This window comes from Chelonia mydas, chromosome 8, assembly GCF_015237465.2.
Source record: "Chelonia mydas isolate rCheMyd1 chromosome 8, rCheMyd1.pri.v2, whole genome shotgun sequence".
Classification (NCBI taxonomy): domain Eukaryota; kingdom Metazoa; phylum Chordata; order Testudines; family Cheloniidae; genus Chelonia; species Chelonia mydas.
Genome location: NC_057854.1, coordinates 38,353,543 through 38,378,127, shown reverse-complemented (window position 1 = coordinate 38,378,127; position 24,585 = coordinate 38,353,543). Strand labels below are relative to the sequence as shown.

Sequence of the window (24,585 nt, the reverse complement as noted above, 5' to 3'; positions counted from 1 at the left end):
GTAGGAAATTCCCATGGGCCAGGGAGAATGGAGCCCTGTGTATTGACATTGAAACCACCATGATCATGGCTCAGCAGTAAGTCATTGCCATGAACCTCTAAAGCTGGTTCCAGGCTTTCCGTCTGCCGATGCAGCCAGGTAGGCCAGGCTGGTATCACACCTGGGAGGCACTCGGTGCACCAGTGAGAGCTGGAATCCTGCAGCCACAGCTGGGGCTGATGCTGAAGGGAGGGGAGCTGAGAGCTACTCCCCGTCATACTTCCAGCCCTGAGAGCTGCTGCCCCCATCTCCTTGCCCTGGTTGCTCCTTGGGGTTTAGAAGTTTGAAAGTTGATTAAATCCAGAGGAACCCTTCTGCAACAACGGCGTGAGAGGAGAACCAGCCACTGGTGTGTGACTAGGAGCAATGGGCTGGCAGAACAGGAAAAGAGCTTGGAGAAATTGGGAAGCCTGCTGTGAGTAGCAGGGTTGGAGCTGGAAGCCCCATCACTCCAGTCAGCATGGGTCTTGCTGGGCTCACCTCCCCTGGGCCCTGTGGGTGGGCTCAATGTGAGCAGCACTGACAGAGCTGCTTCTCCAGACAGTCTCCCACCCCTACAGGACTGGCAGCGTGGTCTAGTGGTCAGTGCAAGGGCCTGGTTGTCAGGACTCCTGGGTTCGCTCTGCGGCCCCTCCGCTCTGTCCCCATCCATACAAAGGAGGAGGATGCTGTGGTCTCATGTGGGGTGCCAGAAGTGCTCATTAGTTCATGCCTGTGCAGCATTGGGAGTCCCATACAGTGCTGTACAGTGCCACGCAATTCATGCTGACCTGCAAGGCGCAGGTCTGTGCCCTGTGGCATGAGGAGGGGAGCCTCGGGAGGCTAGGGAGGGGGTGGTAGCTGTTACTCCTGGCCGGCACGAGGAGGGCTCATGTCCAAGACCCCACATGTGGGATTAACAATCCAGATCCATAAGGAGCTGCAGCCTCTGGTGGGGCCCCTGTGTGAGGCCACGCATCCCCTGCCCCAATCTTCACCCCTAGAGGTTTTGTCTGAATGCCTCTATGGCCTTGGGACCCAGAAGGAGAGGGGTTAGACAGCGGAGTAGGTAAGCCATCTCAAAGGCTGTGAGATAGGCATCAATATCCCTCCTCCCTCCCCCTCCCCCCGCTTAAACTGGGGCAGCAGTTTGGTGTCTAGATTCCCTGCAGAACTGGTGTGTCAAAGCCCTTCTCCACTTACCCCTGACAGGCCTTCTTGGCCCGCTTCTCCAACTCCAGCTCATGTTTTCACTGCTCCAGAGCAGTGAGCTAGCCTCCGCTCCTCCGGCTCCAGCTCATTCACTCTCAGCTCCAGTTTCCATCTCTTCACACGCACTGCGGGGAACTCAGCTGGGAAGCCCCCCTCCTGGCTGGGGAACTGCACTGGGGGACCTCCTGCCACTACCCCAACTTCCCCCTGCTACTCCCAGGCTCTCCGGGAATCCCAGAAGCCCAGCTGGGATCTGGAACTTGGTCCTCGGACTGATCACTCTCTACCAGCCGGGCAATCAGCTGTTCTTGGGTGAGCCTCCCCACACTCAGCCCTCTCTCCCTGCACAGACGTGCCAGGTCCCTCTTACGGAGCTGCTTATAGGCCATTTCCGCGCTGGTTCCTTCAGTTCCCTCATTTTATCGCTGGCAGCCACTCACTGCAAAGCGCCTGCGCTCGCAGCCAGCCCTCTCTCTACAGGGTGCATCCACAAACTATCCTCTGCTACCATGTTGTCAAGGACTCACAGGTGGTGCTCACTCTTGGCCCTGTACAGTCCCTGGGGGAAACCCCCTTCAATGTGACAGCCCTTCTCGGGGGTCCACTCTCGGGGGTTAAGCCCCTCCGCCTCCTGGAACCGCACCTCTCTGAGCCTTAGCATGCCTGTCTCTTGCCGTGGGCCCCCTCAGGGAGTCCACTTGCACTGGACCCCATGGCCTCCACTCCCAAAGGGAATAATGCAACCCCGTTCTCTAGACCAGTTCTGCCTGCTCTCTCTCTCCAGTCCAGAGACCCTGCACTTTCCAGCAGGGCCGCCCCCACCATATCACCGCCCTCAACAGTTCCTCCCCTGTCCTTTGTTTTCCGCCCCAGGTAAACAGGTTGCTGGGGCCCTCTCTCTTCAGTCCTTTGTCCTCCCACTGGCCAGAACTGGCTGAATGCCAAGCTGGGGTGGACCTTTTAGTCACTAGGTCACCAGTTGTTGGGGTTCCCCATCTCCAGGCCATTGTCCAGGGGTCCAGGGTGCTAGGTAAGGTCACACCTGGCCCTCTACAACAACAAACACTATTCATGTAAAACACTACAAAAATCCCCAACTTCGTCACAGGGGGTGAGGAGCCCCTGGAGTCCCCCTCCCCCACAGCCTAGAAGGCAGATGGGGACCTTGATGCAGCCCCCCAGGCCTGGCAGATGGGGATGAAGAGCCTCAGGAGGAGCAGGGAGAGGCTGAACAGATGGGGTGGGGATAGGGAATGTGTGGGGCGATGGGCAGAACTGATGGGGGCTGCGAGGGACAGGAATGATTGAAGGAAGAATTAATTTCTAGGCAGGGGATGGGTAAATGCGGGGCAAGCACGCCTGGAGCAGGGGACATAATCCCCTGACCCAATAAATCTGGGAGCATTGGCAACGCTGGCTGTCACCCACAGACAGGGGATGGGTGTGGGAGTGCAACAATTAAAAGATGGACAAAAGAACCCCGAGAATATAATCTTTTGGGGCCTGACTCATGATTTATAATCTGCAGGATTGGCTGTGCTTTGATGGGTTCCTGGTAGAGGTTGAAATTTGTGTCCCTGGAAAAACGAAACCTGCAAAAGATTCCTCTGCCAACCGAGAGTGGAAAAGGTACGGGGATGCACTGGGGAGCATCACAGACTGGAAGCCCCAGAACCAGTCTTGTAGGTTTGGCCTGCTAGGAGATTCCCTGATTGGAGACAGGTTGGTGGGAGGTTGCGATGGGAAGGGGGGTAAGCGCTGGCTGAGATATTGTGAGCCGAGTGTAGAAACAGCCAGACAACTCTGCACAAAGATGGCACAGGCAAACTTGTGGGTGCTGCTGGCTCTGAGTAGAGGAGTGTCAGGAAACAGCCGCTGAGGTTAACGTGGAGCAGAAGGTAGAGGATCGGTGTGAGAGGAAACCAGACACTAAAAGAAGGGTGCCAGAAACTTGCAACAGACATCCCAGGCGGCTGTAGGCGGTATGGGAGATTGTCCAGCTTTGGGCAAAAGGGCAGAGGCTGCCTCCATTAAAACTCTTTTGCCAGACAGTGCAGGGTAAAGCCAATGGTAAATACAGTGTGGGAATCCAGTTCTAGCCCCAGGGATGAGTCCCTGGGCACTAAGTCCACAGAGCATCTGTCACGGGCCCGGGCAGCAGAGCTGAGGTCTCAGTACTGCTAGCTAAGCAGAACATGGATAACAGCAGAGTCCTGTGAACTGACTGCCGCTGAATCCAAAACAAAGGCAACTGGACTCCTGAATATCAGCCCAATGGAGACACCTCCAGGCCTGGCATGGAGCCCACTCAGAGAGGCACTTTGCTCCTCCTCACCACGGGAGACTGATCACAGCAGAGAGACGAGGCCCAACATCCTGAGTGCAATCCCGCTGCTCCTGGAGGGACGAGGGGCCACTCCTGGACAGTGGGGACCAGATTCCAGGAGGAGCCCTAGTGAGCATCAGAGCATCCCCCAGAGCAGTCCCAGCTAGGACCAGATGTGCAGCCCCATTCTGGCCTTGTGGTGTTCACTCCCCTTGAGGAATAGGTGTGGTTCTACTGCAGAGAACGGAGCTGTGTGGTGCCCACCCCCAGAGCTGTCACATCTCCAGCACCAGGTGTCCCAAAATCAGGAAACAGCCCCAAAATTCATGAGACTGACTTAAAAACCATTAGATTTAAAAAACCTAACTGATGAACTCTACCCGTTTGCCTCTGGTTTCAGAGCCTTCAGGGGCACGGGAGGGAGGGGTGTCATTTTCAAGTTTGTCTCTACAACCAGGAGGGCAAGAAACTCACTTTAAAAAATGAAAGTCATGATTCTCACACAGTCCCCCCATTCCAGGAGCTGGGGCCTCAAAGACACCAAATCCCACGAGACTTGCATTGAACACATGCGTGGGTTTATTGTAAGTATTCTGTGCCATGGTAAGAACACACAGCGCACTTGGCACACCTCTCCTGAGTCTGGATCTCTGGGTCCGTGTGGCACCCCTCCTCCCTCGCTGGCTGTTGTCCTTGGCGCTCATCCTGATGTGTGGGCCCCCAGCTGATGGCAAGGTCCAAGGTGTCTCTCAGCACCTGAGCCAAACCCCATTAGAGCCCACGGGATGTGTCTCCCCTCTTGGCAGCCTTGAGATCCCAGCAATGCGGAATGGCTCAGGGCTTAGCCCTTGGGCTTCTGCACCTCTTTGCCAAGGGAGGGGAGGGCATGAGCTGCCGGTCAGTGCCTGCCTGGGCAGCCTCCCTGAGGCTGCCCATGAAGCGCCCATTGGTGCCAGTGTGGGGGCTGGCAAGGGAATGAGAGGTGGCCCGCTAACCGTGGCTCCAAGCCAGCACACACCCTGATGCCCAGCTGTGGCAGATGGCTATGCCCGCAGCTCTCAGGCAGCAGGGCATCCCTAGGCTTCTCCCCACTCAGGGAGTGCTTTCCAGGACACTGCTGAGTCAGCCCTCAGCCTGGGCGCTCAGCCTCAGACAGCCAGGGCTCAGCCAGTCCCCAACATAGCTCTTACAGGTGACCTCGTGGCAGGAAACTGGGCTCCCAGTGAGAGCAGCCACTCCAGTCTGCTCAGTGGTGCTACCTAGCTGGGAGTATTCCCGCCCTGCCCCTGCCCCTCTGAATGCCCCCTGAATCCTCCCTGCCCCTGCTGCCACTGGATCCCCCCTGGATCCCCCTGCCCACCCGATCCCCACCCTTGATTCCTGCTCTGACTCCTGGCTCCAGTTCCTGGAGCAACCACTGGGCCTGACCACCTGCTTCTCAACTTCTGACAGGCACCCTCTACACCCTGCCAGCTCTTGGAAATATGTCTGCAATGACTCCTCCCTTCCACTGGGGTGCAGTGGAACAGGGCAGGAGTCTGTGGGGGTGAGCGGAGGGGCCTGGATAAACAGCTGGGCTGGGGGGTGTAATGATGCTGCTTTTGGTGGGACACTTCTGAGAGTATCAATTCCGGACAAATTGCTTAGAGCAGTTATAGCCCAAGGCTGGGGTTCTTTGCACACCAAGGCAAACCAAACCAGCCAAACAGAGAAGACTTTGGTTTTACCCCACTGTTCTATCCAGAAGTCATACAAGCAATTCCCTTAGACACTCCAGTTTCCCAGTATCACCACCAGTGCCACTCACTGTGGGGACAAATGGTTATGAAAACCAATACCCCAGTAAAAGAAAAAGGTTCTCCCCATCCCAAAGGACCAAGCCCCAGACCCAGGTCAATAGACAAATCAGATCTTACCCACAAATCACGCTGTTGCCAGTCCTTTAGAATCTAAAATCTAAAGGTTTATTTATAAAAGGAAAAAATATATAGATGAGAGGTAGAATTGGTTAAATGGAATCAATTACATACAGTCATGGCAAAGTTCTTGGTTCAGGCTTGCAGCAGTGGTAGAATAAACTGCAGGTTCAAATCAAGTCTCTGGAGTACATCCACAGCCGGGATGGGTCAGTCAGTCCTTTGTTCAGAGCTTGAGTTTGTAGCAAAGTTTCTCCAGAAGTCAGAAGCAAGATTGAAGACAAAATGGAGGGGTTTCCAGGGCCTTTTATATTCTCTTCCCTGTGGAAGATCACAGCAGCAAGATGGAGTTTGGAGTCACATGGGCAAGTCACATGTCCATGCATGACTTAGTTCTTTACAGGCCAACGCCATTGTTTACTTGTTAGTTTGAACGTTCTCAGGAAAGCTCAGATGTGGATTGGCATCTCCCAAAGTCCATTGTCAGTTAAGTGTTTCTTGATTGGGCACTTACTGAGAATAGTCCTTTCTCAAGAAGCTGACCAAATGCTTCACTCAGGCTACTTAGAATCAAAACACATTGAGATACAAGTACATAGCCAATATTCATAACCTTTAACTATGAAAATGAGACACACATACAGATAGCATAATCATAACCAGCAAATCATAACCTTTCCATAGACATCTTGCATAACAACCTTTGTACAATATTTGCGGCAAATATATAACAATGGTTGCAACAATGATCTATACGGTCACAGGTTATGTCAGTAACGTCACAGGGGGTAATGGGAAACCAGGGCAAAATGGGGGAGGCTGCTCCTGCCCCCTGGTTACCCCTAAATGCCCCTGTCCCTGCCCCCCTAGATACCCCTGTCTCTTCCTCCCAGGCTACTCCTGGATCCCGTCACTGTTCCCTGATCTCCCTGTCCCTTCAGCCTACCCCCAGCGCCCCTTACACACACACACACACACACACACACACCCCGGTACCTAGTCTCTCCCATCTGTCCTGGACAAATGCAGCCCAACTTCCTCCAATACCCTCATCCCCCTCACTTCTCCAGACTCCCCAGCGTCCCCTGCATCCCCCACTTCTTAGGGGTGGAGGGATTGGGTCCTGCCTCCCCACACCTGCCTCACACTCCAGGGCATCCTGTGGGGGTAGGGAGAGGCTGGCGATCAGAGCAGCTTTCCCACATGACAGCTCTGTGGGAGAGCCCCGGGGGTGAGAAGGGAGCAAGGAGGGCAGACCCCAGCAACGATTCCCACAGGGATTGGGGCTGCATGTGCAGAAGCCTCCATCCCGCAGCATGGCTCTGTGCCCAGGAGTGTTCAGTGCCAGCTGGGGGGTTGGCATGACATGCAGCCAAACCCCATGGAGCCAGTAGCTCCCAGTTCTCTGCCCCCATGTCACACCCCTTTCCCACCATGCCCAGGAATGCTGAGTCTTTGTGTGAGGGCTGCGCATTACACTGTGGGCTAACTGGGCTGCAGGGATGCCTGCTTCTTGGCCCCCAGCTCACTGGGTTTGCGGCTTCTCTGGCAGGGAGCGGCCACGATCTGGCTGACGCCATGCCCTTATGAAGTCGCTGCCTTGTTTCCCAGTGACAGGAGCAGATCCTGCCGAGCGAGCAAGGCACATTCTGAAAGCTAATTCTGAGCCAGGGCAAGGGAGGAGGCCTGTGTGCACAGGTGTTAGCCAGCAGGGCGCTGGCAAGTCACACTGGCTAATTAGACACCCTGCCAGCCTTTAATGAGAACAAACGAGGGGAAAGCCAGTGCATAGAAGGACCATGGCCATGTGGCTGCTGTCCCGAGCGCCTGCCTGGTAATTAGACTATAGGCATCTCTTAGCACAATGACTGATCTCACCTGGAGCAGGTGAGTGACGGCAGTGGGGGGGGCAGAGCAGGGCTGCAGCATGTCACGGAGGCCGGGGGGTGTAAATGGCGAATACTGTGCTGCCAGTGGCTGCACTGGCGTTAGGAGATGTTCTATACTATCCCTGCCCAGCCATGTAGCCAATGCTGGCTCAGCACGTCCAGATCCAGCCTGGTGCATGCCCCATCCAGTGGCTGGCTTTTGTCCCTCTGGTAATGAAGCCACTGGTCACCTCCTTCTTGCGCTGGACATGGGGGGATGCTTGGCCCACTTGGCACATGCCAATGAGTATCCCCTGAAGATGTGGGGACAGTGCTGCCAGCCCTGTGTCTAATGCACAAGAGGCCGGAGGTCTCCACATCTGCCACCCACCTGGGTCCCCCCCACAAGCCGATTGCTCCATGGGGCCTGGCTGCCTCCCCAGCAGGATGCTGCATGCCCCAGTCGAGGCCCTGAAATTCCCCTCCAGAAACCAGCCATCTTTCCCCCAGGGGGCACCAGTCAGGAGCAGGGCTTCTAGCCCTGTCCCTGGGGGTCCCCTGGGGGGCAGGGGGTTGACTCCTGCCCAAGCATCCTGATCCCCACGCCTCAGCAGAGGGCTCCTGGCAGGTGCAGGTAGTTGAATTCCCATTGAATGAGCCTGAGCTCGTTGTGTGGCTGGCGGGCTGTGTGTCCCCCTCCCCAAGGGCAATACTTAACAAACAGGTTTGCAATCCAGCCATCCCCAGTGTCTGGGACACGCTGCCCCTGTCAGATGCCAGCTCCTTGGGGCCCAGAGCCATGTGTGCAGTGGACACCAGGAGCAGAACAGAGCCGTCTGCGAGGGCCCGTGGCAGCCCAGCCAGACCTCTCCTCCCCTGTTTCTGTTCTCCCCGCTTCCTGCCCCTCCCCATGCTGCCTCCTGGCCTGCCAACCGGAGGGAAAGGGCTGCTGGCAGGAGAGGAAGGAGGGGGTCTCCCGGAAGAGGGGATGGAGGAGGGGCCGTGGCAGAGGACGGGGAGAAGTAGCTGAGGTTGGCTCAGTGCTGTGGAGCTGGAGAATCCCCCTGCCTCTGCCCCGCTTGAGGAGGTGCCTGAGAGCACAGCTGCGACTCTGGCTGCCCTGGGACCAGGGTGACGCCCAGGCCCCACAGTTGTGTCCAGCCTGGGGGCTGCTTTGCTGGTGTGGCTGGACCTGCCCCCAGCCCCAGCAGGCCCCGTTGCCCGAGGAGCCCAGGCTCACTCAGGGGGGATGGTGTTAGGCCCAAGGGCTGAGGCCACTCATGCTAAGCAGTGCAGACACAAGCCCAGTGCTAAGCAGCGCCCGGGGCTGGAGCGTGTCCTTTATCAATACAGCCAGCGAGAGGGCCCTCACCCTGGTCAGCAGAAGTCTTGCTGCCAAGAATAGGGTGCTGAGATGGGGAGGAGGCTGGCTGCTCACTCCCCCTCTGAGCCCCCCACAGGCTCAGCATCACTCTCAGCCCCATGCCGCAGGTGCGGGAGGAAGGTGCTTTCCCAGCTGTGCTGTGTGTGTAGGCTGAGGCTTCATTTATCCCGTCATGAGGCTCGATTGCTGTAATTGCCCCTTGCAGTGCTCCTGGTAGGGTGTCTCTTATCGCTTGGAGCTTGTTCAGGAGGCAGCAGCTCATTTGCTTGCTCATCTGAACCATCATGAGCATATTATGCCAGCCCTGGACCCCTACCCTGCCTGCCTCGGATGGCCCATCAGCTGGCATTGCCACAGGTGAGAGACCTTCATTTTAACTCTTAAAGAATGTACTTGTTAGTAGGGCCCCAGAACAAGAAAGGGATCGGTTCCCGGCCCAGGGCTATTCCATGTCTTTATCAATGAACTGAAAGAAAATCTCCAATCCCTGCTGGCAAAGTTTGTAGATGACACAAAGATTGGTGAAAGGTAAATAATGATAAGGCCAGGTCATGTGCACAGAGTGATCTGTACTGCTCCGTACGCTGGGCACAACTGAACAACGTGTTTGAAGACAGCCAAATGCAAGTTCATAGATCTAGGAATAAAGAGTGTTGGTCTCCCAGGATGGGGGACAGTATTTTGGAAAGTGGTGGCATTGAATGGGACTTAGGAATCATAGTAAATAACTAGCTGAAGATGAGTTCCCAGTGCAACATGGCTAAGAGAGCAAGCGTGGTCCTTGGCTGTATAAACGGCTCATCTATGAGTGGGGAGAAGACATTGGCTCTGTGTTTGGCATATGGAATCCTGGGTCCGTGTGTGGTATCCGCACTGCCAGATGGATGCTGGAATGTTGGAGAGGGTTGAAGGAAGAGCTACAAGAATGATTTGAGGTCTGGAAAGCCTGCCTGATAGTACATAAGAACGGCCATATTGGGTCAGACCAATGGTCCATCCAGCCCAGTATCCTGTCTACTGTCTGACAGCAGCCAGTGCCAGGTGCCCCAGTGGGAATGAACAGAACTGGCAATCATCAAGTGATCCATGCCCTGTCGTCCAGTCCCAGCTTCTGGCAAAGAGAGGCTAGGGACACCCAGAGCCTGGGGCTGCGTCCCTCACCATTTTGGCTAGTATCCATTTGGACCTATCCTCCATGAACTTACCTAAATCTTTTTTTAACCCAGTTATACTTTTGGCCTTCACAACATCCCCTGGCAATGAGTTCCACAGGTTGACTGTGCATTGTGTAAAGAAGTGCTGCCTTCTGTTTGTTTTAAACCTGCTGCCCATTAATGTTCATAGTGCAAAGCTGGGGTCGCTCACATTATTTAGCAGATCAAAAAGAAGGCTGCGAGGTGACTTGGTGACAGTCCCTAGGAACCTGCCCGGGGAGAAGGCGCTGCTGTCTAAGGCAGCAGACAAAGGCAGTACGGGCAAACTGGAAATAAGGTGCACATCTTTAGCAGCAGGTTAATCACTGGAAGCCCACACCTAGGAAGGTGGTGGATTCTTCATCACTTGGAGCCTTTAAATTAAGACTGGGCATCTCATCCCAAAAGCTGTGCTCCAGCACAACCCCACATCCTGTGCCAGATACTGGCGTCCCTGGGAGACAGTCTCTAGTACTCAAGAGGTCAGACTAGATGCTGCAATGGTCCCTTCTGGCCTTTCCATCTTTCAATCTCTGACTGTAATGGTGCAGGCCTGGCTGCCCTGGAGCCCTCCACCCTGAGCTCTGTCCCCTTGGTTCTGTGCAGTCACAGCCCATCTATCTTTCATGGAGCTCAACATCACATCTTATTGGCCTTCGCTTGGGTGGGGCCAGGGGGTGGAACTCTCTGAATTCTTGGCCCCTGACTTCTTGGCAGTCACAGATCAGAGAGAGATCCTGTAGGTTAGTCCAGACAAGGTAGACTGGAGGTGATGGGGGTAGGAGGGGAAAAGAAGTCTGGAATCCTGGGCAGTATTCATAGCCTCTTTCGGTCAGTGCCTGCTGTCACGGACTTACAGGTCGTGCCCACTCTTGGCCCCATATGGTCCCTGGGGGGAACCCCCTTCAGTGTGACAGCCCTTCTCGGGGTCCACTCTCTCAGGGGTTAAGCTCCTCCACTTCCTGGAACTGCACCTCTCTGAGCCTTAGCACGCCTGTCTCTCGCCGTGGGCCCCCTCAGGGAGTCCACTTGCTCCGTGCCCCCCGGGACCTCCACTCCCAGAGAGAATATGCCCACATCTTGAATACTGTGTGCAGATGTGGTCGCTCCATCTCAAAAAAGATATATTGGAATTGGAAAAGGTTCAGAAAAGGGTAACAAAAATTATTAGGGGTATGGAACGGCTTTCGTATGAGGAGAGATTAATAAGACTGGGACTTTTCAGCTTGGAAACGAGACGGCTAAGGAGAGATATGATTGAGATCTATAAAATCATGACTGGTATAGAGAAAGTAGATAAGGAAGTATTGTTTACTACTTCTCATAACACAAGAACTAGGGGTCACCAAATGAAAATAGGCAGCAGGTTTAAATCAAATAAAAGGAAGTATTTCTTCACACAATGCACAGTCAATCTGTGGAACTCCTTGCCAGAGGATGTTGTGAAGGCCAAGACTATAACAGGGTTCAAAAAAGAACTAGATAAATTCATGGAGGATAGGTCCATCAATGGCTATAAGCCAGGATGGGCAGGAATGGTGTCCCTAGCCTCTGTTTGCCAGAAGCTAGGAATGAGCGACAGGGAATGGATCACTTGATGATTACTTGTTCTGTTCATTCCCTCTGGGGAACCTGGCTTTGGCCACTGTTGAAAACCAGGATACTGGGCTAGATGGACCTTTGGTCTGACCCAGTAGGGCCAGTCTTATGTTCTTATGTTATGTAATAATGCAACCCTGTTCTCTAGACCGGAGTGACTCTCAGCCAGCATAAAATAGGAGGGTTCATTGAGTGTCTGAACACAGCACAGGAAACTCTCAGGGCCCTCAGACCCGGCCTCCCATAGCACCATACATCTAAGTCTCCCCTGCATCCAGGTAGGCTCTGCCTGTTCTCTGTCTCCAGTCCAGAGACCCTGCGCTTTTAAGCTGCGCACCTGACTGCCCCCAGCAGCTCCTCCTCTGTCCTTTGTCTTCTGTCCCCTCAATCCACAACTGAGTCCTCATTTGTTTCTCATCAAGTCCAGGGTTCCCCTCCTTCTCCTTCCGTACACCAACTCAAAAGGGTGGACCCCTGTGCATTTCCGGGGCAGTAAATATTCTGCAGCAGTTCTCGCCTGGTGCGCTGAACCCCCTGAAGTTTAGAAGAAGGGACATCCCCCCAGTGGTACTTCTGGGGGACCACCAGACACCTGCTGATGCCCCAAGTTCAGTTTTCCCTCAGGGAGCCCTTTCTTGGTACTGGCTCGCTTCTCTCCCCTGGATCCTTCCCCAGGATCTTGCAACACTGGGGCAGCAGTTTGGTGTCTAGATTGCCAGCAGAACTGGCATCTCGTGGTCCTTCCCCACTTACCCCCTGACAGGCCCTCTTGGCCCACCTCTCCTCCAACTCCAGCTCATGTTGTCACTGCTCTGAGTGGTCAGGTAGCCTCCGCTCCTCCAGCTCCAGCTCCAGCTCCTTCACTCTCAGCTCCAGTTTCCATCTCTTCACATCCACTGGGGGGAACCCAGGTGGGAAGCCCCCTCTCCTGCACAGATGTGACAGGTCCCTCTTACGGAGCTGGTTATAGGCCACTTCTGCACTGGATTTTTCAATTCCCTTGTTTTATCGCTGGCAGCCACTCACTCCAAAGCATCGACACTCGCATCCACAAACCATCCTCTGCTACCACGTTGTCACGGACTCACAGCAAGTGCCCAGTCTTGGCCCCGTACAGTCCCTGGAGGGGAATCCCCTTCAGTATGACAGCCCTTCTCAGGGTCCACTCTCTCTTGGAGGTTAAGCCCCACCACCTCCTGGAACCGCACCTCTCTGAGCCTTATCATGCCTGTCACTTGCCATGGGCCCCCAGAAGGAGTCCACTTGCTCTGGACCCTCGGGCCCTCCACTCCCAGAGGGAATAATGCAACCCTGTTCTCTGGACCGGAGTGACTCTCAGCCAGCGTAAAACAGGAGAGTTAATGGAGCGTCTGAACACAGCACAGGAAATTCTCAGGGCCCTCAGGCCTAGCATCCCTCAGCACCATGCATCTAAGTCTCCCCTGCATCCAGGTGGGCTCTGCCTGCCCTCTCTCTCCAGTCCAGAGACCCTGTGGTTTTCAGCTGGGCATCTGATATCACCGCCTCTAACAGCTCTTCCCCTGTCCTTTGTCTTCTGTCCCAGGTAAACAGGTCACTGGGGCCCTCTGTCTTCTGTCCTTTGTTCCCCTCTGGCTGGAACTGGTTGGTCAGGTCACAGGAATCCTCTCTCCTTAGCCCTGTGTCCTCCCACTGGCCAGAACCAGCTGACTGCGAAGCTGGGGTGGGCATCTTAGTCACCAGTTCACCGGGTGTTAGGGTTCCCCATCTCCAGGCCATTCTCTGGCTGCCAGGCAAGGTCACACCTGGTCCTCTGCAACAACAAATCCTCTCCCACCACCTTGTTAAACATGCAGCACACAGGGAAACTGAGGAGCGCACACACTATTCATGTAAAACACCACAAAAATCCCCAACTTCATCACACCTGCTTAGACACTGGCCCCGTTGGCCTTGGCTCCAGACCTGGCCCCTGAGCCCTTCCCCCATGAGTGCTGGGCTGGCTTGCTGCCCTGTACTGCATGCCACGCAGGGCTGGCAAGGCCTGAAAGTGCTGGAGCTCATGCAGGATATGGCTGCCCCTCTGCTCACTGAGCTCATCATACCTGTTCTCCTGCAGTGCACTGTTGGCTCCTGAGGGAGCACTAGCTGCTGGGGTGATCTGCGCTTCCTTTTGAGGTTTGTAGTCTGGCTCTGGGAGACACCTCTTAGCCAGTGTGCTGGTCCACCACTTTGGTGCAGTCCCTGGTTAAATGCCGGGGCTGGGGGCCGGGAGCCTGAAGGGAGCCCCGGTTCTGCATCTGACTTTCCCCACTGCTCTGATGGGGCCTGAGTTTGCAGCCCTCGAGGCTGCAGTGCAAGGCCTGTCTCTCCCCAGGCCCCTGCCGGTCAGTGATCCCTGCAGGGCCATTCTTGTCAGTCAGGCTTGGCTGTGCCAGGCTGTGGCCATTGTGGGATGGGGCTCATCCCAGCTACCCTCCTGCCCCAAAGCAGCCCCACCCATGTGTTCATGGGGCCCCAGCACTGGCTGGGTTGATGAAGACACCACATGTGGGAGGCTCTCCCACCCCACCCACCTCAAGCCCACAGGCTGTGCCTGTGCCCAGAGCACATTCTAGAAGGAGCATCAGTAAATACAAACACCGCGGGTGCATTGAGGGGCCCACGCAGACACAGAAATATGCAGGCAGCAGGGCAGCCCTATAAATAAACACACCCACACTCCCCTGTGCACGTGACAGCACTCCAGGGGAAGGCAATTGTCTGCTGCTCCCCCGGGGAACTAGGAGTAATGGGAGGAAATTGAGCAAAGGGAAATGCAGAATGAATATTAGGAAACATTCCCTGACAGTGAAATCTAGGAGCATGAGGAGACTCCCCAGAGAACCAGAGCTACCATGTGAGCCGCCTTCACTGGGGCTGGACAGAGCCTCGCACAGAGCACTGTTAGGAACACATGTGCAACTACAGATGGGTCAGGGAGCTTTAGGCACATGCAGTACAGCTCCAGGTACCCAGGGATACCAACAGACAAGGGTGCATCCTTGGGCACGTGTGCATGCACACACACACACACATACAGTCACATTCGCATGCCTGCTCACACACATGCACTCATCTTCACCAATCTGCATGCCCATCTGCACACATCCACGGGCACACACCTATGTGTGCAATGGACACACACACACGCTTGCACAGCCGTTATGGCTAAGCTCACATAGTTTGCTCCAGATGTGCATCTGAAGTCACGTCCATGGGCACTTGAACACAAGCTCCTCTTCAGCCCACATGCTCCTTCCACCTCAGCCCCTGCCTCCCTGGAGCACGCTCCCTCCTCCCCTACCCATGCTGGAGGCACAGGCGGCATGAGTCGGGGCGGGGATGCAGCACCCTCCTTCCCCAGCCTGCCAGGCCCTGCCACACCCCCTGTCTCCATCAGTGCCGCACTCTCCTCCACTGCTCTAATCCTCCCCAGACATTCCCCACACACTGGGCATTAGAGAGGCTTAAGGGGCACCTGAGAAGCAAGGGCGTGTGCTGTCCCCATCCCACAGGGCCAGGCAGGAGGGCACCAGGGATTGGCTGGAGTGCTGGGTAATTTCACTGGTGCCTTGCTCTCCTCTCCGATTGTGGCTCTGAGTGCTTGATAGGCAGTTTGTGTTGTGCACGGCGAGCCCCCAATGAGGGATCGGCACTCCGTGTCTCCGGGCCTGCCTGCTGTGCTGTGGTGTGTTCAGAGATGGGCTGAGGGACTTTGTGGAGGATTTACAGGCTTTCCGGAGATTGCACAGAGCTTCCCAGCAGGCCTGTGAGTCTGGTGCTGTCACAGGGGCTGGAGCTGGAGTCCTTTGCAGCAGGGCTTCCCGGGAACCTCCCTGCCCTGAGCACGCCCGTTTTACAGCTTCTGCCAAGGGGAGGGGATGAGGTCCCGCCTGCTCCCCTGCCATGACTGGCATGGAAGAAGCAGGCAGCCTCCACAGCAGCCACATGGGGCCATGCCCACCAGCCTGGCCAGTGGCCATTGTGGGGGTGGGGCTCACCCCAACTACCCTCCTGCCCCAAAGCAGCCCCACCCATGGATCCACGGAGCCCTGGCACTGGCTGGGCTGATAAAGATACCACATGTGGGAGGCCCTCCCACCCCGCCCACCTCAAGCCCAGCCTGTCACTCTTCCCCCACCACTCCAGCTAGCTCCTTCAGCCACAGGCATCAGGGCTTGTGGGGGGAGTCTGCCATGGGCCACCAGCTGCAGGGGGTGAGCTGGGGGTTGAGGAGAGGGTCCCATATAGGGTGACCAGATGTCCCGATTTTATAGGGACAGTCCCAATATTCAGGGCTTTTTCTTATATAGGCTCCTATTACGCCCCACACTCTGTCCCGATTTTTCATACTTGCTATCTGGGCACCCTAGTCCCATAGGTCAGGAGGCATAGATGGCATGAGAACAAGCTGCAAAAGCCAGTGACAGAGCCAGAGTACAACCCTCCCCACTGTGCCCCCCAGACCCCTGCTCACTAAGGGTGAGCACCCCTGTGGCCTGGAGGAGAGATGGGGCAGGGGGTGAGTCAGACACCTGGCAAGACTCCTGCAGTGCCTGTGGGAGACAGAGAGAAGGTGGGAGCAGCCCCTCTCCCCCACTCAGCCTGTGCGTCGCTGCACCCCCTTCCCCATGCAGGCTGTGAGTTTGGCCTGCAGGGATCACAAAGCAGATGCCGCACTTGGTCTGAGGCAAAAGGCAGAAAAGAGTTGCTATGGAGACAAGCTATATATTTTTAAGGAGGCGCTGAGGTATTCACACCCATCTGTCTAGTATTAACCTGCCAATGAAAGGCGAGTGCAGCGCTAAGAAGATGGGATCCCCTTAAATCCCAAACGGGTCAGCTCGGGAGACTGGTAACTGCTGGATTTGGATTCTCATGATAATACAAAGTAGCCGAGGAAGGGGTAGAATCGCAGTGAGTGGGAACAGTTAACAGAGCCAGATACTACAGACAGAATTGGAATGGGGAGTAGGTATTCAGGGACACAAGTGCAGGCCCAGTTGGAATGTCTGGGCCAGAACTACAGCCCTAGAAACCCAGCATTAATAGGCAACAGATGAGCGCCCACAAGTGACAGGCTTGGAAAAAACCACTTGCCCACTCACTGATGAGTCATAGGAAGCTCCTGCTGGAGTATGTGTGTTGGAAGGGGGTGGGCATAGCTAGGGTGTGTGAGGCATGTAACACCTTGTGTTCTGTGTAATTTACAGTGTTCCTAGCCCCTAAGGATGATTAAATTCCTTTGGCAATATGAGTGAGTGTAGACAATGCTGCTCCGGCCTCCTGAGTCCACAGACAGGGCAGCACAGAGCTCTGTCACACAACACAGTGAAATTGACAAGTTTCAGAGTAGCAGCCATGTTAGTCTGTATTCGCAAAAAGAAAAGGAGTACTTGTGGCACCTTAGAGACTGACCAATTTATTTGAGCATAAGCTTTCATGAGCTACAGCTCACTTCATCGGATGCATTCCGTGGAAAATACAGTGAGGAGATTTATATACATACAGAACATGAAACAATGGGTGTTACCATACACACTGTAAGGAGAGTGATCACTTAAGATGAGCTATTACCAGCAGGAGACCGGGGAGGCAGGGAAGAAAACCTTTTGTAATGATAATCAAGGTGGGCCATTTCCAGCAGTTAACAGGAACGTCTGAGGAGCAGTGGGGGGTGGGGAGGGGGAAATAAACATGGGGAAATAGTTTTACTTTGTGTAATGACACATCCACTCCCAGTCTCTATTCAAGCCTAAGTTAATTGTATCCAGTTTGCAAATCAATGCCAATTCAGCAGTCTCTCGTTCGAGTCTGTTTTTGAAGTCTTTTTTGTTGTAATATTGCGACCTTTAGGTCTGTAATCAAGTGACCAGAGAGACTGAAGTGTTCTCCAACTGGTTTATGAATGTTATAATTCTTGACATCTGATTTGTGTCCATTTACTCTTTTACATAGAGACTGTCCAGTTTGACCAATGTACATGGCAGAGGGGCATTGCTGGCACATGATGGCATATATCACATTGGTAGATGTGCAGGTGAATGAGCCTCTGATAGTGTGGCTGATGTGATTAGGCCCTATGATGGTGTCCCCTGAATAGATATGTGGACACAGTTGGCAATGGGCTTTGTTGCAAGGATGGGTTCCTGGGTTAGTGGTTCTGTTGTGTGGTTGCTGGTGAGTATTTGCTTCAGGTTGGGGGGGCTGTCTGTAGGCAAAGACTGGCCTGTCTCCCAAAATTTGTGAGAGTGATGGGTCGTCCTTCAGGATAGGTTGTAGATCCTTGATGATGCGTTGGAGAGGTTTTAGTTGGGGGCTGAAGGTGATGGCTAGTGGCGTTCTGTTATTTTCTTTGTTGGGCCTGTCCTGTAGTAGGTGACTTCTGGGTACTCTTCTGGCTCTGTCAATTTGTTTCTTCACTTCAGCAGGTGGGTATTGTAGTTGTAAGAATGCTTGATAGAGATCTTGTAGGTGTTTGTCTCTGTCTGAGGGGTTGGAGCAAAGGCTGTAGACGATGGATCGTGTGGAGTGGTCTGGGTGAAAGCTGGAGGCATGTAGGTAGGAATAGCGGTCAGTAGATTTCCGGTATAGGGTGGTGTTTATGTGACCATCGCTTATTAGCACCGTAGTGTCCAGGAAGTGGATCTCTTGTGTGGACTGGTCCAGGCTGAGGTTGATGGTGGGATGGAAATTGTTAAAATCATGGTGGAATTCCTCAAGGGCTTCTTTTCCATGGGTCCAGATGATGAAGATGTCATCAATATAGCACAAGTAGAGTAGGGGCATTAGGGGACGAGAGCTGAGGATGTGTTGTTCTAAGTCAGCCATAAAAATGTTGGCATACTGTGGGGCCAACTCTGTTCAGTTTCATTCAGACCCCCTGCTGGCTTTGAGCATTGGGACAGGACCTGAGTTACTCCTTGTGGAAAAGGGCCCAAAATATGCAATGTGGAAGAGGGGAGAGCAGCAGAGACAAGCCCACCCCCTCTGGCCCCCATCCCGTGCAGTGGCTAGGCGGCTCTGCAGGAGGGAGACAGATCACCTCTCCCTTGCAGTAGCTCTGGAAGGGGTGGCAGATGGAACTCTGAGTGCACCAAACCTACTAGCCTAGAAGTTGCCTCAGAAGAGGGAACCCCAGGCGAGGTACATGTACAGAGCTGCAATTGGGGCTGCAGAGTGGCTGGCCCCCTCACCATGGTGTTGTCCCTGCACTTTCCAGGGGATCCACCCTTGCCTGTCGCAGCCCCCTCCAGCTAGTCAGTGTTTGGTAAATTGCCCAAGCCCTGACACATGCAGTCCCATAGGCAGAGGTGACATGTGCGGGAGGGGTATGCAGGGTCACTTGCTCCTCCAGATTTCTCAGGATGCCTCTGGCGGGGATGCCCACTAGCAAGGAGGCAGCACTCCCGCTGGCAGCGGTGCTCTCTCTGTGTCCCTGCTGCCACCTCCTCCCCTACGACATGGGGCTGCTTCACCTTCCCTGCTGCTGGAGTCCCAGCCCTGATGCCTGCTTTGCAGACCATCCACTGAGGTGAGTCGGGGTGGAGGCAGAGGCAACATGGGACTCTAGCAGCAGAGAAGACAAAGCAGCCCTATGTGGCGGGGGAGGAGCTCAGCCAGGAGCCAGCGCCTAGCCCAATGGGGTCCTGGTCCATGACTCAGGTGCCCAAGTGCTATGATAACACAGCCAGCCCCCTGCTGCTTCCTCCCACCTCACGCTGCAGACACAGTGAGAGCATCAGGGGGAGTGCTGCTTCCTTGCTACTCAGCATCCAGACCAGAGGCGTCCCAAGGAATCTGGGCATGACCCCCCAGAACCTTTCATTTGTGCACCCACTAGCCACAGCTATGTGGTGCCTCTGCCCACAGATGTGGAAGCACTCCGGGTACCCGGCACTGGGGAATGATCACTGGCTGCAGAGGCTCTTGGTACACAATCCCTCACAGGGACATCCAGAGAGACAGCCTGATTTTCAGATCTTTGGGAGGTGCACAAACAAGTGTCCATGTGCCATGTGCCCAGCTGAACACAGGGCTACCCAGACATCTTGCTGGTCATGCATGTTGACTCATGAGGATCTGATTCCTTCATGCCCCTGCTTCGAACCTGCATGCTCCCATGGAGAGGTCCGAGTACACAATTATCCACCCTGTAAAGGAGCACGCCATCCCGCAGGGTCTGTGCAGACTGGCCTGCCAGGCACCCACTCGCTGCTGCCACGACTCACATGCTGCTCCTCGGTGTCTGTTTATCTCCTTAAACTCCTGTCTGTGCTTTTATTTTCTCAACAGCCATCTCAAACGGGAGCCAAACAATGCGTGAGTTTCCTCGGGCCCTTTGCAGGGTGCCAGTTAGCGTCAGCAGCCGCATGGTGAGAGCATCGTTTGTGCAGCTGAATGCAGCTCCTCCTGCTCCTACTCTAGTCGCACCATTATTAGCCATTAGCTGCCTCCCAGTGCTGTTATTGTTTAAGGAGTGATGCGAATAAAACTTGCTAGCGTCTAAAAATGGCTCTCCGTCCCTCCCTCCCTTCCTCTCCCTGGCTTTCCTGCTGACCGTTGTTTAGACATGATCAGGTGGGTGAGTGCTTGGAATGCGCTGACACTGAAGAGGATGCGGCATCGCTGTTTGCTGGGATCTGGAGGCAGGAGCACACACCTGAGCTGTTCCAAGAGATTCTGGTCCAAGGTGGTGGAAATCCTGTGGGACAGCCAGATGAACTGGCGAGATTTCCACAGTCATGGTGCAAGATCTCCCAATAGCCATCTTGGGCCAAGAGCTCTTAGGAGTGGCGTTATCTTGATATTGCAGCTGAGCCTGAACTGAACTCGGAAAGAGCCTGTCTGGTTATGGACCAGATCCCAGTTGACAAACACAGGGACCAGCTCAGGGTGGGGATCTGAGCTGTTCACACTCTGAAATTCAAAGGAGCTGGGTTCGAGGGGCTGGTTTTGGCCTGACTCTAACTGGTGGGGAAATACCCAGCCCTCTGCCCAAGTAAGGCTGGGGCCCCACTTGCAGCATGGCATCATTGCTGCAGGGCTGCAGAACCAAGGCCCTAGCTGCAATGCCCCTCTTGAGGGCATAAGTCACCCACCCACTCCAGAGAACAGGAGACTGCGAGGGGGAAGGTTCTCCTTTCAGTGTCCGATGCTGAGTCTCCATAGCACGCACAGAAATGAGGGTAGTATGAATCTCACTGAAGCAGCAACAACACTGGGGTTAAATACATAGGGTATTTTGCCCCAACGGTGTCTGGAATTCTGCTCCCCAGAGAGCCTGGTGGGTCCATGAATAGTCTCAGGGAGCAATAGGATCAGATACTTGCTAGTGTACCCTGCTCACATCATGGATTTTGGGCTCCAGCAGGGACTCTGGGGCGTCCCGTTCCCCAGGTGCATTAGCTGTTAGGCTCAGGCCGGTTACTGGTGTATCTGCAGGGATTTCCCTTTGTTCCCTTCCTCTCCCTGAGTGTCTGTTCATTCCTTGGGCGCTACACCCACCCCATTGCACAGTGGAGACTCCGACACGGGCCCCATGTGGAAGTAACATGGGCACCCTGGCCCCCCAGCAGCCCAGGCTATGCTGGCTCCAGAGAAGGAGGTGAGGTGTGGAGCTGGTGATTTCACAGGCTAGGCTGCCATGCAGGCTGCTGACATCTGAAAGCGTGTAGGCGAAACTGACATATAAAAGGTGCCACTTGGAGCCAATTTACAGCAGCAGGGGAAGATCATAGCATGTCTGACTGGAAACAGGGAAGGCCCAGCCCCACAGAGCTGTGGCTGCTCTGAGATGGCTCTGTCTGGGGGAGGTACAGACACCAGCACAGGCCATTTAAACCAGACCAAGTTCAGTGAGGAAGAGCCAGCCAGCTGGGTCACGGGGGTTGGTCAGCGGAAATGCCCAGATGGTGAAAGTTTTACCTGCAAAGTCCTTGAAATATCCAGGCAAAGCGCCCTGCCATCTCCTTGCCAGGGCTGAGGCCTGCAGCCCCGCGAGAGGAGCAGCAGTCAGGGCCTATATGGAGTCCCCTCAGCACGGGGATGTGTCAGGCTGTGTGTGGCTGAGGAGAGGGGAATGCAGGGGGAGGGGTGGGAGAACCCAGCGAGGGAGCGATCACTCACCTGCTGGAGGTGGCAGCCACAGCGGATTCTCTGCACACTCCCCCCGGCCAGCAGGGAGGCATTTCGCCAGACTCCAGCAGAGCTGCAAGCACCTCAGACGCTGCTTCCCACTAACCCGTGGGCAGCTGCCTTCCCTGCGACTGCAGGCGCCTGAGTGAAAAGTGCACAGGCTAAGCCGCTCTGCGAGCCAGCCCTGCCACCGACAAAGCCATGTGTGCATGTATGCAACTTTGTGTGTGCACGTGTGCGTGCATGTGTGTGTGTGTGCGCACACTCAGGGCCCACTGCCAAGCCTCTGTGTGTAACCGGGGCAGGAGCAACTGCGCCAGAGCTCCCTGTTCATTCGATGCTGCAACAGGAGAAAAGGGGCCAGAATTCACGTTTTCACATTTAGTTTCCTTTGTACTCGGCTAATTAACACCTGAGCCTGGTGATGTCATTAAGCAGCACTAAAGCTTTATTGGGGTAATTTAATTTTCCCTTTCATATCAGGATGATTTGCTTTGTTAGGGCTGGTACCGGGGGGAGGGGGGAACCAGGCAGTGCGAAGTGACAATTCTGTATTGTCAGTATAAATAATTCCAAAGGGGAGAGGCAGGGAGCTGGGCTAGGAACCTCAGCGCTTTCAATCACTCCGAGAGCCAGCCGTCTGGTCCTGAGCATTGCTACGGGGTTGCTGGCTCTGGGGAGCGGCAGTACAGCTGGGGACAGGGCAAGAGGCCACACCCACTCCCGCACTCAGCTGACAGTGGGCGAGCGCTGGCTGGGGACCAGCACGTTGTTTTTTAAGGCTGAGAATTGTGTTAGCCCAGAAGTTGCGCTGGTGTTGCAGGTATAGGCAAGGTTCCTGCCCCGCTGGGCACAGCACAAGCACAGCCAGGGAAAGGAAGGTAGCAGCTTGATCACACAGTGAAAGGGAGACGCTTCAGGTGCATCACAGACTGACCCGAAAATAACTAGCTCAAGGAAAATGCTCCTGAGGGAAAATATGGCTCTGAGCACTGCTGGGTCTGTGCGCAGATTGCACTAGGTCTGCCTCAGACAGACAGACAGAGAAGGGCTGGTTAATAATGGTGGGGGATCCTGGTGGTCGAGGGGCAGAGCAGAGGCTGGTTAATAATGGTGGGGGATCCTGGTGGTCAGTAACTGTGGACACCAGTGCAGGGATCACTCCCCTTTAACAGCACTGGGCAAATGTCCTTTTCAGCAAGGGGCCGGCTCCTGCTTTGCTCAGTGCCGCCCCAAGGTTCGGGCCACCGGACACGTGCAGGGAAGGGGTGATGCAGAGCCAGGCCTGCAATCTCCACCCTGCCCCCTTCTCCTCACCCCACATCTGGCTGTGCAGTGGGAAGTGTCTGACCAGACCCAGGTGGATGGAGGGATCTGTATGAGGTGGGTGGGGACAATGAATCATAGAATAGTAGGATTGGAAGAGACCTCAGGAGGTCATCTAGTCCAACCCCCTGCTCAAAGCAGGACCAACCCCAACTAAATCATCCCAGCCAGGGCTTTGGCAAGCGGGGCCTTAAAAACCTCTAAGGATGGAGATTCTACCACCTCCCTAGGTAACCCATTCCAGGGCTTCACCACCCTCCTACTGAAAGAGTGTTTCCTAATATCCAACCTAGACCTCCCACACTGCAACTTGAGACCATTGCTTCTTGTTCCTTGGTCATCTGCTACCACTGAGAACAGCCGAGCTCCATCCTCTTTGGAACCCCCCTTCAGGTAGTTGAAGGCTGCTATCAAGTCCCCCCTCACTCTTCTCTTCTGCAGACTAAACAATCCCAGTTCCCTCAGGTTTCAGAGTAACAGCCGTGTTAGTCTGTATTCGCAAAAAGAAAAGGAGTACTTGTGGCACCTTAGAGACTAACCAATTTATTTGAGCATAAGCTTTCGTGAGCTACAGTTCACTTCATCAGATGCATTCTGTGGAAAGTGTAGAAGATCTTTTTATACACACAAAGCATGAAAAAATGGTAGTTTACCGCTACAAAAGGTTTTCTCTTCCCCCCACCCCACTCTCCTGCTGGTAATAGCTTATCTAAAGTGATCACTCTCCTTACAATGTGTCTGATAATCAAGGTGGGCCATTTCCAGCACAAATCCAGAGTTTAACAAGAACGTCGGGGGGGGGGGGGGGGGAGGAAAAAACAAGGGGAAATAGGTTACCTTGCATAATGACTTAGCCACTCCCAGTCTCTATTCAAGCCTAAGTTAATTGTATCCAATTTGCAAATGAATTCCAATTCAACAGTCTCTCGCTGGAGTCTGGTTTTGAAGTTTTTTTTGTTGTAATATCGCAACTTTCATGTCTGTAATCGCGTGACCAGAGAGATTGAAGTCTTCTCCGACTGGTTTATGAATGTTATAATTCTTGACATCTGATTTGTGTCCATTTATTCTTTTACGTAGAGACTGTCCAGTTTGACCAATGTACATGGCAGAGGGGCATTGCTGGCACATGATGGCATATATCACATTGGTAGATGTGCAGGTAAATGAGCCTCTGATAGTGTGGCTGATGTGATTAGGCCCTGTGATGGTGTCCCCTGAATAGATATGTGGGCAGAGTTGGCAACGGGCTTTGTTGCAAGGATAGGTTCCTGGGTTAGTGATTCTGTTGTGTGGTATGTGGTTGCTGGTGAGTATTTGCTTCAGGTTGGGGGGGCTGTCTGTAGGCAAGGACTGGCCTGTCTCCCAAGATTTGTGAGAGTGTTGGGTCATCCTTCAGGATAGGTTGTAGATCCAGTTCCCTCAGCCTCTCTTCGTAAGTCATGTGCCCCAGACACCTGATCATTTTTATTGCCCACCACTGGACTCTCCAATTTGTCCACATCGTTTCTGTAGTGGGGGCCCAAAACTGGACACAATACTCCAGATGTGGCCTCACCAGTGCAGAATAGAGGGGAATAATCAC

General features: G+C 54.4%; 1 long non-coding RNA gene across 1 annotated transcript; it reads left to right on the top strand.

Moving 5' to 3' along the window:
• The first annotated feature begins 1,447 nt into the window (after positions 1-1,447).
• On the top strand, positions 1,448-19,989 carry LOC122466776. The gene is made up of 3 exons (XR_006292579.1): positions 1,448-1,542; positions 2,759-2,859; positions 19,833-19,989. It is a non-coding gene; the product is annotated as an uncharacterized LOC122466776 (long non-coding RNA).
• The last annotated feature ends 4,596 nt before the right edge of the window (positions 19,990-24,585 follow it).